General features: G+C 36.6%; 1 long non-coding RNA gene across 1 annotated transcript; it reads left to right on the top strand.

Moving 5' to 3' along the window:
* Window positions 1-5,635, top strand: LOC126597229 (uncharacterized). Its single transcript, XR_007614177.1, has 2 exons — window positions 1-147; window positions 4,732-5,635. It is a non-coding gene; the product is annotated as an uncharacterized LOC126597229 (long non-coding RNA).
* Window positions 5,636-14,410: the final 8,775 nt, after the last annotated feature.

Genomic DNA, 14,410 nt, shown 5'->3' on the forward strand with positions numbered 1-14,410 from the left:
ATGGTTGTTGTGCTCATGAGGGATGCAAAGGCTCTGGGTATTATACAAAATGTTGTTTCTGATCAGATCTTTCCTCAGATTGCCAACGCCGACTCAACCAAGATGGCATAGGATCTACTGTATGGTGAATACCATGGTGGTGATCAGGTTAGATCTGTAAAACTTCAAAATCTTAGAAGAGAATTTGAGTATGCTAAGATGCGAGATGATGAATCCCTATCTAGTTATCTCACAAGGCTGAATTATTTAATTAATTAGATGAGAACATTTGGTGAATCTCTGTCTAATGAGAGACTTGTGCAGAAAGTTCTGATTAGTCTAAATAAACCTTATGATTCGATCTGTTTGGTTATAGAAAATACAAAGTGCCTAGAGACTATAGAATTGCAGGAAGTTGTTGCAATCTTGAAGAGTCAAGAACAACGGTTTGATTTGCATAATGTTGATACCACTGAGAAGGCATTTGTATCATTCTCAATGAGTCCCAAAGGGCAAAATAGAAGTGGAGTTCAATCTGGTTCATCAAAATTCCAAAAGAATTGGAACTCTAAGGGAAAGAAATGGGATTCAGAACCTCGATTCCAACAGAAACATTTCAATAGTCCTGCATCAAATTCATATCAGTCATAGTCATTGGGTCAAGAAAGTATCAAACCACAGTGTAGAGTGTGTTCTAAGTTCCATTTTGGAGAGTGTAGATATAATGGGAAGCCCAAATGTTATACATGCGATAAGTTTGGTCATTGGGCTAGAGAATGCACTGTAGGGAAGAATGTGCAAAAGGCAAACTCTGCAAATCAGGTAGAAGTGACAGGGAATTTGTTCTATGCTAATAGTGCAATCTCAGAGACAAATGTGAATGGAAATTGGTATGTTGACAGTGGTTGTAGTAACCACATGACAGGGAATGATGATCTTCTTGTTGACATAAAAATAAATGTTGCTGGAAAAGTGCAAATGCCTATTGGTGTGTTAGTGAATGTTGCTGGAATGGGTTCATTGCAGATAGACACTAATAGAGGTAAAAAGTATATTAGAGAAGTCATGCATCTGCCAGGGTTAAAAGAGAACTTACTGAGTGTTGGACAAATGGATGAGCATGGATATTATCTAGTGTTTAGAGGAGGCTTGTGTAGTATATTTGATGGACCTTCACTTGACAATCTTGTCATCAAGGTTAAGAAGAAGGAAAATAGATGCTACCTTTTTTCTCTGTTGCAAAATAATCAGTTGGTTCTGAAGGCTAGCATAGAGCACTCTACTCAGATTTGGCACAGAAGACTAGGTCACTTGAACTTCAGGGGGGCTTCAGCAACTCAGTGAGAAGAATATGGTGCATGGTCTTCCATATCTAGAAGCAATCAAAGATGTATGTCAAGGATGTCAATTTGGAAAACAACATAGAGACTGGTTTCCAAAAGAACAAGCCTGGAGAGCAAACTGTCCTCTATAACTTATTCATGTTGATCTGTATGGTCCTATGCAGAATGCATCCTTGGTTGAAAACAAGTATTTCATGCTATTCATTGATGACTGTACAAGGATGATTTTGGTGTATTTCCTCAGATACAAATATGATGCATTCAATGACTTCAAAAAGTTTAAGTCAATGGTGGAGTTGCAGAGTGGGTTCAAACTTAAATGCCTAAGGAGCAACAAAGTTGGAGAATTCTTATCATCTGAGTTCACTAAGTTCTGTGATACTGAAGGCATTCAAAGACAACTTACAATGGCTTATACTCCTCAACAGAATGGAGTAGTGAAAAGAAAAAACCAAACTGTGGTTGAAATGGCAAAAACTATGCTTCATGATAGAGATATGCCATACTTTCTTTGGGCCGAAGCTGTACACACAGCTGTGTATATTTTAAATAGATGTCCTACAAAGGCACTTGGAAATACAACTCATTTTGAAGCCTATAGTGGTAGAAAACCAGGTATAGCACATCTCAAGATTTTTGGTTCCCTATGCTATGTACATGAGCCTACTGAGACAAGACAGAAGCTAGATGCTAAGAGTGTCAAATGTGTGTTTGTGGGATATGCTACATGTGAGAAAGGATACAGAATATTTGATCCACGCACTAAGAACTTAATCTTGTCAAGAGATGTAGTTTTTTGATGAATCTATGACTTGGAATTGGAAAGAAAACTCACAAAATTCAGTTGCTGCAACCTACATTCAGGATCAACCTGAAAATGTAGTTAGTGTGAATTCATATGAGTTGAGTGAAATTGAAGAAAGCTTCCTCAGTTTTAGTTCTCCCTCTTATACAGAAGAATAAGAAATCTGTACCTCTGAATCTGCAAAGATTTCAAAGACTTATGATCTCTCACCTCTGAAATGGAGAAATTTGAATGATGTTCTTGCCCAATGCAACTCATGCATTTTGGAACCAGAAAGATATGCAGATGCAGCTAAAGATGAATCATGGTTAAAGGCAATGGAAAATGAATTAGCTATGATTGAAAAGAATGGCACCTGGAAGCTTGTGGATAGACTAACCGAAAAGCCTGTTATTAGAGTTAAATGGGTCTATAAAACCAAGTTGAATCTTGATGGATCAGTTTTAAAAAACAAAGCTAGACTAGTTGCAAAGGGTTATGCTCAAAAGTCAGGACTAGACTACAATGAAACTTATGCTCCGGTGGCGAGATTGCATACTATCAGGACTCTTGTAACCTTGGCAGCACATAAGAGCTGGAAATTATATCAGCTTGATGTAAAATCAGCTTTTCTGAATGGTGTATTGGAAGAAGAAGTTTATGTAGATCGGCCCGAAGGATATGTAGTCAAGGGAAAGGAAGATAAAGTCTACAAACTGCATAAAGCTCTGTACGGGTTAAAACAAGCTCCAAAGGCCTGGTATGGAGAAATTGATACATACTTCTCTCAGTGTGGTTTTGAGAAAAGTTTGAGTGAACCAACACTGTACACCAAAGCAAGGGGGCAAGACATTCTGATTGTTTCTATCTACGTGGATGGCATAGTATATACTGGTAGTAATAGATAGATGCTTGAAGAATTCAAAGAAGACATGAAAAGAAAATATGAAATGACAGATTTGGGTCTTCTCTATCATTTTCTTGGAATGTGGATAATTCAGACCAACTTTAGAATTTTCATTCACCAGAAGAAATATGCAAGTTCTTTACTAAACAAGTTCAGTCTAAATGAGTGCAAATCTGTGATCACACCACTTGTGGCAACTGAGAAGTTAACCAAAGATGATGGAAGTGGAGCAGTAAGTAAAGAACTATACAGAAGCATTGTGAGGAGTCTTCTATATCTCACAGCTACTAGGCCAGACATAATGTATGCATCTAGTCTACTTGCTAAATTTATGCATTGTCCTACCAGCAAGCATTTTGGAACTGCCAAACGTGTGCTCAGATACATTAAAGGGACTCTTGACTATGGTTTGGAATACACAAAAGGCAAGAAGGCAATATTGATTGGCTATTGTGACAGTGACTGGGGTGGATATCTAGATGACAGCAAAAGTACATCTGAATATGCATTTTCTTTTGGAAGTGGCGTTTTTTCTTAGGCTCCAGTTAAGCAAAATTGCGTGGTAATATCTACTGCAGAAGCAGAGTACGTAAGTGCATCTGATGCCACTGCACAAGCAATCTTGCTCAGGTTTGTATTGGAAGATTTTGGAGAGCTTCAAACTGAAGCAACTTCTTTACAGTGTGATAACACCTCGACAATTGCCATCACCAAGAATTCTGTGTTTCACCAGAAGACTAAACATATAAACAGAAGGTACCACTTTATTAAGGATGCACTGCAGGAAGGAATCATTGACCTGGTATATTGTCCCACTGAAGAGCAGCTAGCAGATATCTTCACAAAACCTTTGGCCAAGGATCGTTTCAATTATCTCAGGAGTATGCTCGGAGTGAAATCAGCTCAAGATTTAAAAGGGAGTGTTGAATTATAAGTCTATAGCTGATTAGTATTAGTGAAATAAGATGAGTTTACTTTGTGAATTCACTTGAGCATATATGCCAAGTGTGAGATTAAAAGTTGTAAGGCTAAAATAGCGAAGTGTAGTGATCCTATGATTTAGTTAGATGTGTGGCTGAGATCAAATGTGAGTATGTGGATCCAGCTAAGGCAAAAAACATGTCTTGTAATGCACGTGTGTGTGCTCATTTCCTTCTTTAAGAAAATATATCCATCTCTGCAACTTCTACAAAGAAAAGAGAGAACATTCATTCCCCTGCATCTCTCAATCTTCTTTCTATCTTCATATCGAATAACTCAAACAAATCAAATTACACTAACATGCTCTTCCTGATCGAAATGAAGTATATTAGCATATACCCGATTAAAAATTGGTAATCTCAATTCTTAGTCAAACACATAAATCATGTGCCTATTTTTATACAGTTGCCAAACATAAAATAATTGGATCCATATTCATGGCATACTTAACTGAAACATGGTATTCAATGTATGTACATGCTCTACAATAATTAGCACATCACTCATGCAAGTATAACTTTATCTTATTGCCAATTTAAGCTTTCATGGATCAACCCAAATATATATCAACCAAAATAACATAAACCATCATGGAAATCAAACTTAATGAAACAAACCAGTTTGCTTTGGTAGATGATAGGAGCATATTTATGCAACTTAGTGAGCTTGTTTCTTGGCATTTACTTAGTTTAATTCTAGTTATTTTAGTATTTTAAGCTATTTTCGTGTGTTTGTAGGTTCAAATAACAAAGTTGGCAACAAAGTGCTATTTGGAGCACTTTGGAGCATTTTTAGGCCAAGATTGGATAGTGCAAGCATAGAGACATGAGGACGGACGTTGTTGAAGATTGGAATGCTAGAAATCAGCATGTGTGTGTGCAAGTGTGTTGACCTACAACTACAAACACTCATCCACTACACCCATTACATCCACTCATTACCAAACATCCATCCACTACACCCATTACATCCACTCATTACCAAACACTCACCCACTACACCCATTACATCCACTCATTACCAAACATTCATCCACCACACCCATTACATCCACTCATTATCAAACATTCATCCACCACACCCATTACATTCACTCATTATCAAACATTCATCCACTACACCCATTACATCCACTCATTACCAAACATCCATCCACCACACCCATTACATCTACTCATTACCACAACACTCATCACTACCACCTTAATTAGATGGTGGTCCTCTCCCTAGCTTATAAATACATCCACCATTCACCATAACAAGGAAGAAGAAAACCAGAGGAGAACACAATCCACCCATCCACCCTTCACCATAACTCACCTATATCCATCCACCACCATAATTTACCACTCATCCATCAAACCACACCTTGTGCCGCAACAAAGAGAAGAAGGAGGACCCTTAGACGTGCTTGCCATTCAAGTTAGATTGTTGGAGCGTTTTTAGGTGTTTTCATTTTTTTATTTTCAATGTCTAAATTTGTTTATCTTTGCTTTGTGAGTATGAGGAACTAAACCCCCCTTAGCTAGGGGGAATTCGAAACCATGTTCATGCTTGCAATATGATTTGATTACTTTCAGTTGTGATTCATAAGTTGTGAATTCAATTTACTTATCCATTGAATTAAAACTGATTTGTGTATGTTGGTTGAGAGTGCACGCTTAATTTTCATGCATAAATCTGATGCTAGGATATAATGGAGTTTCACCTAATCGTTATGAACTTACATTCACAAGTAGTGAAGGTTGCTCGTCACAACCGTGTTAAGTAAATTCTTGGCATAAGTTTCATGCAATTCATAGTTACAAGTGTTTCGTCAATACTTATGATTTTCATAGAACTTAATGATTCTTACTTGTATCTCTATTATACAATTCATGTAGGGAACTTGTGGGGAATGCTTTGGGTTGTTGTATGCAATCATCCAATTCAATGAAATTAGGAAAATCTGAGGGTTAATTAGTGCAATTCACAGTTAATCTGGGGCGTTGAGAATTCATAGTTTATTGAAAAGCAACTAGAAATCGTTTTGTTTGCAAGTGTGTCATGTATGGAGAAGAACCTCTTAGCTAGCCTTCCATCCATTCAATTTACTCAAATTCGTACAGATTTCATTAGTTCTTTAATTTACTTGTTTTGTTTTCAAATTCATCAAAACCAAAACCCCTTTACTTTGTTGAGTCATATTAGTTAGAAACTGATTTAGTTTGTGCTTTTAAGTATTTCGAACCAAGTTGAAACCAAAATTCGTCCAAAAGTGTGTTTAGAGTCCAAATCTACCCAGTAAGTGTTTTTAGGCAGATTTGAGTGTTTTTGGCTTGTTTTGAGTTCTTTGAGTTTGTTTTGAGTTCTTTGAGTTTGTTTTGAATTCTTTGAGTCTAGTTTAGTGTTTTTTTAACTTTTTTTTATATATTTTTAAGTAAGTTTAGAGATTTTAGCAAGCATTCCTAATCCCCGGTTTAGAACGATCCCTACTTACATTTATACTACAATTTGACAACAAGAGGGTTTAATTTGTGTGTTAAATTAATTTTCGCATCAATAGATGACTTCGTTTTGCTTGCTAATCGGAGAGGCCTCTTCAGTAAGGTCAGAACAAATATAGCATGCTTACAAAAATTGAGATCATCAGTGACACATGGTAAATCATTTCAACCAAAAACATTGGCATGAATATCGAAATAGGAAGCTTAAAGCATGCCATATTCTTCCAGTCATAATTAATTTAATAAAGATGACGAAACTGATCCAATTTTTCTTTATGAGAACGGAATACGAGAAAAAAGCTTGAAGTGCTTGAAAACCTCACCATTCAACAAGATTAGTTTACCTATTTATATGTAATATATCTGATCGCAGACTATGTGATTTCAAGGAGATAATAATTCCCTGCAAGTCAAGCGCATCTTTCACAAGGAGATGAGATATGATTCCCTGCTGCACGTGCCTTGGTATAGGTGATGTCGGCATGGTTCATTGGCTTTATTAGAGCGACAATGGTTTCACTTACTAGCAGCCAGTTTCTGATTCCCCGAAGGTTGGGGTAGGCACGCACCGACCAAAGGGGGCAGGCACAATCATAAGCCCCGTCGGCCTCTGCTCTTTAACCGATCTCCATCTTTGAATTTTAATATTTAACTAACACTTGAATTTAGGATCAAAAGGAACTGATCATAGAATATGTATGAACATATCATATTAGTACGCCAAGGATATGGAATCACACTTGAATTTAAGACCAAAATTCAGTTTATGAATTTTGTAAAATGACTATATGTATCATGGAACTTAATAGGTTTTAATTATATAACCAATGGTTCTGATACCAACTCTTAGCCTTATAAGGTTATACAATTAAAACATAAATGAAGAAGTGACTGACATGATTCCAACGATGGTAATTGAAGTCGAACACGAAAAGAAGTGGGCATGGCAACACCAAGATTTTCTATAAGCTCCTAACCGAATACAACTACTCTATAGGAAGCATTATGTTGTGTGTTCTAGGGCTTATAGGGACCGGTCTTTTATATAGGGTAAAAGCTAGGGTTTCCATCCATAAAGAAAACCTAAACTTTACTTTCTTATCCTCCAAGTTAAGTATCATAATCATATTCAAGTAAGGATTCCATCAATCCTATTTCCAATATAAGACACCTTATATATGATTGATATCTTTAAGAGATCAAATTACAATCAACATTATTCTCCAATATTTCATTAAAGTAGACCACTTAAAGGTTGATTTATATTGGATAAATCCAACAATATGACGTATCGCCCCGTATTCTAAACACATTGTAAAATCTCTCTACAACCAATGTCACTCGTACACAGTACTCCTCTGCCCATGGGGTCCAAACAACTCTTCCAAACACCCATCATAATAGTGCACTACAAAATTTCATCTTCCAACTTGAAATTATAAAAATGTCCACCAAGACCAAAATAAGAAAATAAATAAAACAGTAGTAGGTGTAACCATGCCACACCGGCTGGATCGAATGTGTTGTTGGATGTTTGACAAGAATGAGAAGAAGAAAATATGCGCCTGAAAAACTAACTCGAGCTAGTTTCACCCAAGAATTCCCCTCTGTTAAATGATATTGATATTGGAGGTAGAACTTCTCTCTCTGTACACCAATAAACAAGGTTGCGCTTTGTGCATCAACACCCTTCTTTTGTACATATATTGGAGCTCTCTCTTGACTCAATGATCGGCTCCATTTTGGGAAGTACTAACCACTTCTACATTGGAGGAGATCTGTTATTCTCCTACATCGACGCTTAAGAACTCAGAGGTTAACTTTCTCATTGGGGGGAAATTTTTTGTTATGACAGGAACACGAGTGGTACACCACGTGTTTTTATATAAGTGGTGGAAAATTTTATTTTTTAAGTTATTAACTTTTTAACACACATCCCACCATTTATATAGCGACACATGGTGTACCACCCCGTGTGACGGTCACACTGAAAAATATCTTCTCATTGGGAGTCCTAACTTTCGTTTACATTGGGATATTGTTGCCTACCACATATTAACCAAATATTACATATTAAATTTTGGATAATGTTACGTAACCAAAATTTTAAACCAAATGATGTGTCATCAATAGAAAATAAGTACGTTAATCAACACTTAAGTAATAATTCAATTGTCAAAATCCAAATCATTTGGTTTACAAAATTTAGTTTAGAAATTTGGTCTCCTTAACATTACCTTTAATTTTTTATAACAACTAGGACATTAATTTAACACTCTACTTCGCTACAAAAAAAAGAGTAAAAAAATAGAGAAATGCTAAGAAGACTCTCTCAAAATAGAACTCTCAATAGATTCTCTACCACCTTATAGTATAAAACTTTGTGTCATAAACATGAGAAGAGAGACCATAGAGACTCTCCTTAACATTTCTATAAAAGAAAAAAAAATCTCCGACAAACTATTTTGGTTGGCTACGCTCAGAATTTGTCAGGGTGTATATACGGTGGCAAAAAATTACATCCCAAGATTTGTGCGAAAAGTGCCTCCCTAAGGATTTGGATGGCGAGTATTTAGTGTTAGAGTAGGCTTTTGTCGACGAAAAGCTTCGCGGTCACGCGCGACAGTTCCATTTTGTCGTCTAGGTCTTGACGAACCGATTTGTCGCTAAAGGAAAATTAGCGGACGAAATTAAATTCGCCGGGAATATTTCAAGGATCTTAAAAAAAATAGATCCATGATTGAAACCAAAAAAACCTAGATCATTTAACTGACAAGTGAAACAAAGTTGAATTTCATACTTAAGAAACTGATATGTATGCCAAAACATAAACAAAGTTTAGAAAGTGTTAATGACCTAACGGATCATGAGAGTCTCTTTCCATTTGGAATGCAGCTTGTCTCTCAACCGCAATAGCTCTTATTCTTCTTCCTTCTCAAGGTTTGATTCAGCAGCTTCATGTACACATCGCTTTTGACTCATTTGAAATGGAGCACGAGCATGGCACATTGCTTTACAAAACATGAAATATATGCACAACAATCAATTGAATGAAAATTTTGTCTCAATCCCAAATGACAAATACTAAGGGAATTCTCTTAAAAGTTGGACTCTCTAAAATCTTTATGTCACCTCACAGTTTAACATTATGCTAACATTATAAATCATTGTGTTAAAAATATGAAATTGCAGAAAGTTTATAAAGAGCTTCACTTTTTAGAGAATCATCTTAGCATTTCTCCACCCAAATTATTTCCTAGATCATGAAACTAATCGACTTGCCATAAGTTCCCCATTTACAAAGCTTTATATAGGTATACTTACCAAAATAAAAATGTAAATCTTATCACATTTTTCATACCATATTTGTATTATCTTTTTAATAGAGATAAGACCCACGTTGTGTTGGTGGTCTAACTCTATTAGAAAGATAGTACAAATATGGTAGAAATGTGTTAAATGTAACATTACTCTATTAAAAAAAATGAAAGCAACAAATTAATTATATTGAAGAACGAGAAACTATGATGGTAGTACCTTTACATCAAGCCAAGTATTTGTAATGAACTTCCACAATGTCACAGGAGCAACAATGTCCATTTGGTGCTTTTGAGTTGGCCCTGAAAGCAATCGTTCAAAAACTCGAGAATATGAAATAAAGGAAGCATTTTCAAGCCTGGGTTGACGTAGCTAGGTTTTTCTTTTCATGTTTTCTAATAAAGAAAATGATAATGCTAGAGAGACTAAATTTTTAAACCCAAACAAACTAAATGATATGTCACCAATAAGAAATAAACACTTCAATCAATACTTAAGTAATAATCCAATCATCAACAACCATATCATTTGATTTGTAAATATGGTTTAAAAAATTTGATCTTCCTAACATAACCCTAAGGGAAACATACCCAACCTAACGTCAACAAGATATGACTTGGACTAAAATGGAAAACATACCCAAACCCAAGTCTGGTTGCTCCCTCCATAAAACTACAATATAAATCAATATCCATGAATAAGGATTAGCCAGGACAAGTTACATAACAATCTCAAGGCAATTTAACCTAGAGATTCAAAAAACAAAATATAAAGGCAATTTAAGAGGCAAGCATCCAAGTGATGATAATATATCCTATCAAAACGGGAAATCATTCACATTCACAAAGCACAAAGACAAGCTTACCAGAAAATATAGGTGGAAGGTCTGCATAAAGTTGAACTCAAGATAATAGCTCAGGAAGTACTTTTTCCACTTAATTAACCTGCCAGCAGCAAATACAGACTAAGATTAATATTAAAACAAACACCGAAATAGTGTCATTCAAGGAAAGATCTCGTCCCTCAACCAAACTCAAAGAATCAGTAAGCATGTGTATTAGCTAATTCAATGTTCAAATTCGTTAAATTGGTTCAAGAACCAAAATTAAGGGTCCTCCAAATGAAAATCCACCTGTAATCGGAGAAGGTGCAGAGACCCAATGGAGACCAAAAACTGCAGAGAAATGAAAGGAAAACTTTACTGGTGAAGCGCCAACTGCAAGCAAGACAGAGCATAGAGGGACATGAGGGAGTGACATGGCGGAGGAACTCCGACGGAGAGAAGAACGGTGAAGATGGTGGAAGAACTCGCGATGAAGAGCGACGGAGATGACGATTCAACTGAGAGAGCAAAAGGATTTGCTAGACTAGTGTGTTTAGACTTCAAAGGCTAATAGGGAATCTTTGGGAGGAAAAGAAAAAAACCTGGAGGGTATTAATAGCGCCTTTTTTCTTTTCAGAACATCTAACGACAGCCCTAAAGGCTTTCGGCTTGGAGTTCCTCAAACGAAGTAAGTTTAGTCGTTGTTCGCCGTTTCCTAGCGATTAAGACGACTATACTTTCGGCTGGTTTGGTATTGCTGTACTTTGAAAAAAAACTGTTGTGAGAATAAGCGGCTGTGCTGTGAGAATAAGAGGCTGTGAAATAAAGCCAGTAGAGTGTTTGGTAAACTTTTTTGTAAAAGTGCTTTTGGAAAAAAAAAGCAGGATGACAGTGTGTCTTTTCATTAAAGGAGCACTGTAGCTCCGTGTGCTTTGAAAAAACTGGCTTTTTTTCAAAGCAGCAAATAGCAGCTTCAGCTTTTCCTTTGATTTTCAACTTATTCTCACAGCAGCTTCCAAAATAAGCCATTTTTTTCAGTTTACCAAACACAAAAATGACCCTCAGCTTTTTTTCACAGTGGTTTTTTTTAAAATCACCTCAATCCCAAACGGAGCCTTCGTTGGGTATAAGTGATATACTTAAGACAATTAATTTCGTTGGCAAAAATATTTTTTTTATAGGAAAACTAATGAAAATGGCTTGAAAATTTTGAGTTTTAACGATAAGGACAAAATAAACGGTAAAGTGAATAGTACCATGTTTGACTTTTTAGTGTTAAAATGTGGTTTTTCATTAAAGTGAACAGTACCATGGGCTTTTCGTTAAAACTCTTTTTATTTTATTGGTTGTTGAGCTTCATTAAATTGTGAAATTCGTTCTTTAGCAATGCCTTTAACAACTTTTTTCCTTCCTTTTTTTTTTCTTCTCCTCTTCTTCATAAGTTGAAGGTTCAAACATGGGATGAACACATACACTTCTGTCGTTTCCTTCACTGCCTTGTTGCCTTTGATTTTTCTTTTCACATAAGGGAGTTGTTCTCTTCTTTTCTTCTTGACATGAGAGAGGCTTTCCTTAATTTCTTCTCTCTTTGTTCATACTTGAGGTTCTAATTGAGGATGAACCATGTGTCCTATGTTGGGGCTTAAAAAGATTTCACTACTTTGGAGATGTTTATCTCACAGAGAAGAATGTAATGCAGCGGAATTGATAGGCAAGACAAAGAAAGAACACTCAATGTATTACACAAGATTTTTATTCACTCACAAACTTGGTACAAGAGGAAACACTCAAACACTCTTAGAAGCTTTGTTGCTTCTTCTCACTTCTCACTACTTGCTCTCTTGGTTGTTTCAAATGGTGTGGATGCCTTCTCCTTTTATAGGCATGGATGGAACCTTGGAGAAGCATGGAAACATCATGCTAGATATATCTAGATAATTTCACTACCTTCCTATGCTAGAATTATCTACACTAATCTTGTATGTTGGTGGAATCCTCACTATTCTTCTAGACTCTTCCACCAACTTGAACTTTGCTAGAATTCTCTAGCATGTGCATGGATCTTTCTTTGTGCATGGGCTAGATCCATTATCTTTGGGCCAAGACAAGATTACAATTCAACATCCCCCCTTAATCTTGTCTTGTGACGCCGATTGTGTTCCTCAATCTGACAAAGTCTTCTTGCCTGAGTGGTTTGGTGAATATGTCGGCGACTTGGTCTTGTGGCTTCACTTATTCCACTTGCAATACACTCTCTTATGTAGTGATAGTGGGTATCTATGTGTTTGCTCCTGTCATGGAATACTAGATTCTTTGCTAGAGCTATTGCAGACTTGTTGTCGACATAGATCTCTGTTGGCTCTTCTTGTGGCATGCTTAATTCTTTTAGCAAGTTTCTCAGCCAGATTGCATGACAGACATATGAGGTAATGGCTACGTATTCAACTTCACAGGTAGAGAGAGTGACAATTGGTTGCTTTTTTGACATCCATGTGAATGCTGTGTCTCCCATGAATAACACAAATCCAATAGTGCTTTTTATATCGTTGGAATCTCCTGCCCAATCACTGTCGCTATATCTAACAAGTTTGTAGTTATAAAAATTTGAATAGAACAAGCCAAAGTTAACAGTACCTTTAAGATATCAAAGAATTCTTTTGGCGGTCTTCAATTGTGTAGTTGTGAGATTCTCTATGTAGCGACTGACTAATCCGACGGCATAAAGAATATCTGGTCTTGTGCAAGTCAAGTAGCGCAAGCTTCCAACTAAACTCTTGAAAAATGTTGGATCTACACTTTCTCCTTTGTCATGCTTAGTTAGTTTAACTTCACACTCTACTGGCGTGCCTATGGGCTTGCAGTCATCCATTTTGAACTTTTTCAGTATCTCCTTTGTGTAGCTTTCTTGGGAGATGAAAATACCTTCTTCGTTCTGCTTGACTTCAATGCCTAGGTAGTATGCCATCAGCCCGATGTCGGTCATCTCAAATTCTTTGGTCATCACTATCTTGAACTCTTCATACATGCTTAGATTACTTCCGGTAAAGATTAGATCATCCACATATAAGCACACAATTAGAATATCTCCATCTTTGACTTTGACGTAGAGAGCATGTTCATAAAGGCACTTGATGAAGTTGTTCTCTTGAAAGTACTTGTCGATGCGACTATTCCATGCTCGTGGCGCTTGTTTTAGCCCATAGAGAGCTTTCTTCAACTTCATAACTTTGTCTTCATGCCCTTTGATTTCATAGCCTGTCAGTTGCTGAATGTAGACTTCTTCTTCAAGGACTTCATTTAGGAAAGCGGACTTCACATCCATTTGTTGAATCTTCCATTTGTTTTGAGCTGCCAAAGAAATTAGTAATCGTATAGTTTCCAACCAAGCAACGAGTGCAAATACCTCATCATAGTCGATTTCGGCTCTTTGACTATATCCTTACACCACTAATCTCGCCTTGTACTTGTCGACCTCTCCGTTGACATTCTTCTTTGTCTTATACACCCACTTGAATCTGATGGCTTTGTGTCCTTTCGGAAGAATAGCGAGTTCCCATGTATCGTTCTACTGGATTGCTTCAATTTCTTCATCCATTGCTTTCCTCTACTTAGTATCTTGCACTGCTTCTTGGAAGTCAACTAGTTCACAATCAGCAAAGAGACATAAAAGTGTAGGATTATCGAGTCTTTCAGCTACCTCATAGAGATCTCGTAGACTTCTTTTGCGTGGTACTTCTCTTTCATTTATACTCCCACTTGATGATGTTGATGTTGGTGAATTACCATGAT

Source organism: Malus sylvestris, chromosome 13 (genome assembly GCF_916048215.2).
Source record: "Malus sylvestris chromosome 13, drMalSylv7.2, whole genome shotgun sequence".
NCBI classification, from domain to species: domain Eukaryota; kingdom Viridiplantae; phylum Streptophyta; class Magnoliopsida; order Rosales; family Rosaceae; genus Malus; species Malus sylvestris.